Here is a 3,522-nt window from a genome sequence, read left to right on the forward strand (position 1 = left end):
CATGCTTAAATAGGTTTAAGATTACAGGCCACGGGGCCGGGCGGTGGCGCTAGAGGTAAGGTGCCTGCCTTGCCTGCGCTAGCCTAGGACGGACCGTGGTTCGATCCCCCGGCGTCCCATATGGTCCCCCAAGCCAGGAGCGACTTCTTAGCGCATAGCCAGGAGTAACCCCTGAGCATAACCGGGTGTGGCCCAAAAACCAAAAAAAAAAAAAAAAAAAAAAAAAAAAAAAAAAAAAGATTACAGGCCACACATATGTTGGCCAGGGCAAATAAAGCTGATATTTCCTGAAAAAAAAAAAAAAAGACAAAATAAAAAAGAAAAGAAAATGTATTTCTTTTTTTTTTTTTTTTTTTTTTTTGTTGGTTTTTGGGTCACACCCGGCATTGCTCAGGGGTTACTCCTGGCTGTCTGCTCAGAAATAGCTCCTGGCAGGCACGGGGGACCATATGGGACACCGGGATTTGAACCAACCACCTTTGGTCCTGGATCGGCTGCTTGCAAGGCAAACGCCGCTGTGCTATCTCTCCGGGCCCCAGAAAATGTATTTCTTAAAGGCTGGAGAGATTTGCCCTGCCTGTGGCAACCCCATTTCATTCCTGGCACTGCATGGTCCCAGCACTGCAGGGTGTGGCCTAAACCCCACCCCACTCCTAGTTATTTTTGTTTTATTTTGTCTTGGGGCCACACCTAGCGATGCTCAGGGATCACTCCTGGTGGGCCTGGGGGACCATATAGGATGTCGGAGATTGAACCGAAGTCAGCTGCGTACAAGTCAAACACCTTACCCTCTCTATCACTCCTCCTCCCCCATTATTATTTTTTTTGGGTTTTTTTTGGGGGGGGGTTGGGTCACACCCGGCAGAGCTCAGGGGCTACTCCTGGCTCTATGCTCAGAAATCGTCCCCACCAGGCTCAGGGAACCATATGGAATGCCGGGATTTGAGCCACTAACTGTCCTGCATGCAAGGCAAACCGCCTTACCTCCATGCTATTTCTTCAGCCCCATCCCCATTATTTTTTTTTAAATATACTATTCTAAATCTCATCCAGCCAGGAAAAGCCATTATTTTCCATTCAGTGATTGAAAACATAGGAGACACAGAGACACAGAGAAGGTTAGTAATGACTCCAAAGTCATACAGCTAAGAGGGCTGGTTTGTTTGTTTGTTTGTTTTTGGGCCACACCCGGCATTGCTCAGGGGTTACTCCTGGCTGTCTGCTCAGAAATAGCTCCTGGCAGGCACAGGGGACCATATGGGACACCGGGATTCGAACCAACCACCTTTGGTCCTGGATCGGCTGCTTGCATGGCAAACACCGCTGTGCTATCTCTCCGGGCCCTAAGAGGGCTGGTTTGGAGGCACTGCTTGGGAGGTCTCCCCTACCAAATCCAAAATCCAGAGACCAGAGAGATAGTATAGTGGGTAGGGTACTTATCTGTACATGGTGGGAGCCCCGCCAGGAGTGATGCCAGAGTGCACAGCTAAAAGTAACCCCTGAGTGTGCTCGCTTCGGCAGCACATATACTAAAATTGGAACGATACAGAGAAGATTAGCATGGCCCCTGAGCAAGGATAAAAGTTACCCCTGAGTTTTAAGGAAAATGAAAGACATTCTTGCAATAATTTTCAGAGACAAGAGAAGAGGGCTGAAAGTTCCAGCTCACTTCATGAAGCTCACTACAAAGAGTGATGAGTGTAGTTAGAGAATTAACTACATTGAGAACTATCCTAACAATGAGAATGTATGAGAGAAATAGAAAGCCTGTCTAGAGTATGGGGGCGGGGGGTGAGGTGGGGTGTAGGGAGATTTGGGACATTGGTGATGGGAATGTTGCACTGGTAAAGGGGGAGGGTGTTCTTTACATGACTGAAACCCAACCATAATCATGTTTAAATAAAGATATTAATTTAAAAAAAAGTAACCCCTGAGCACCACCGACTTTGGTCCCAAGCAAAAATAAAATGCAAAGTTCAATAATAGCCTAAGAGATCCTTTGTTTTCTGCGTCTCACCCCTGCTGCATCCTTCCCTCTTCCCCCTCCCCACTCAGCCCTACACACTGGCCTTTGTGGTTCTCGATCCTGGCCTGCCAGCACATAGCACTGCAGTTCTCATTACTCTCTGGGTCTCCTGCAGTGCTCCCGAAGACCAGAGTGACTCCTGAGCACTGAGCAGAGCAGCCCCTGAGCACCACTAGGTGTAGCTCCCTGTCAAAAACCAGAAATGCACATAAAAGACTTTCGGGGATATGGGGCTGGAGAGATAGTATAGAGGTAGGGCGTTTGCCTTGCATGCAGTGGTTCGAATCCCAGCATCCCATATGGTCCCCTGAGCCTGTCAGGACGATTCTGAGCATAGAGCCAGGAGTAATCCCTGAGTACTGCCAGGTGTGACCCCCCCCCACACACACACACAAAGACTTTCCCAGATGTGAGGGCGAGAGAGCGATCTGGCTGTGACATCTGTCACCCCATTGATCGCCAGGATTGATTCGGCTAATGTGGCTGGCTAGGTGGATGTCCCCTTCCTCCCTCGCCACTTGATGTGTGTCCCTTCGGAAGCTGTGCCCATGGTGAAGAGGACAGCCTCCTTGAATGGAGACAAAGTTTTTTGGTCTAGGCCCTAAGCCAGGGGTGGCAAACACGTGGCTCCGAGAGCCACATGCGGCTCCCGGCCAAAATGAATGTGGTTCTTTGCCTCTTTTTTTTTTTTTTTTTTTTTTTTTGGTTTTTGGGTCACACCCTGTGACGCTCAGGGGTTACTCCTGGCTATGCGCTCAGAGGTTGCTCCTGGCTTCTTGGGGGACCATATGGGGCACCGGGGGATCGAACCACGGTCCGTCCTAGGCTAGCGCAGGCAAGGAAGGCACCTTACCTCCAGCGCCACCGCCCGGCCCCGGTTCTTTGTCTCTTATCATTATTTTGTATACTGTGGCTCTTTGCCAAGTTTGAATTTTATTCTGCTGCTTCTGAGGAGGGACCTCTGAGGAGAGATCTCTGAGCAAGGAGTCACACCCCCAGGCTGCGTCCTCCCGTCTCCCATCCCTCGGAAACAACTGCACGGGCCAGCGAGCGGGGGACCCGTGTGTCACATGTTGAGTTCCATCTTGCCTAACGTTAGTTCTTAGTGTGGAGGACGCAGCACAACCTCATCATCACTGCAGGATCTTTACCCTCACTCAAAATGGCAAATTGCAATATGTGTTTAATATGCTATTGTTAAAATTATATGCTTTTGTGTGAGTGTTTGTCTGTTTTGGCAGGTCACTGTGTGGTGTGGCTCTCTGACTCACAGTTTAAAATTTTGGCTCTTTGTGTCGAATTTGTTCGCCACCCCTGCCCTAGGCCCTAGGCCCCTAGGGCATACGAGTACCTGCGCTCCCCTGCTAGAACCTCCAAACAAGCTCTTGAGGTCCATTTGTAGGAGAACATAGGGTAGTCAAGCTTCCAAGACTCCAGGCACATCCAAATGAGGCACTGCACGGCAGTCTGCCTTCCTTAAAAAGACTTTTCCAAGT

At 49.5% G+C, this 3,522-nt stretch overlaps 1 non-coding gene across 1 annotated transcript; it reads left to right on the forward strand.

Moving 5' to 3' along the window:
• The first annotated feature begins 1,505 nt into the window (after positions 1–1,505).
• Positions 1,506–1,612, forward strand: LOC126031800 (U6 spliceosomal RNA). The gene has a single exon (XR_007503627.1). It is a non-coding gene; the product is annotated as a U6 spliceosomal RNA (small nuclear RNA).
• The last annotated feature ends 1,910 nt before the right edge of the window (positions 1,613–3,522 follow it).

The sequence above is a fragment of the Suncus etruscus genome, chromosome 15, assembly GCF_024139225.1.
Source record: "Suncus etruscus isolate mSunEtr1 chromosome 15, mSunEtr1.pri.cur, whole genome shotgun sequence".
NCBI lineage: Eukaryota > Metazoa > Chordata > Mammalia > Eulipotyphla > Soricidae > Suncus > Suncus etruscus.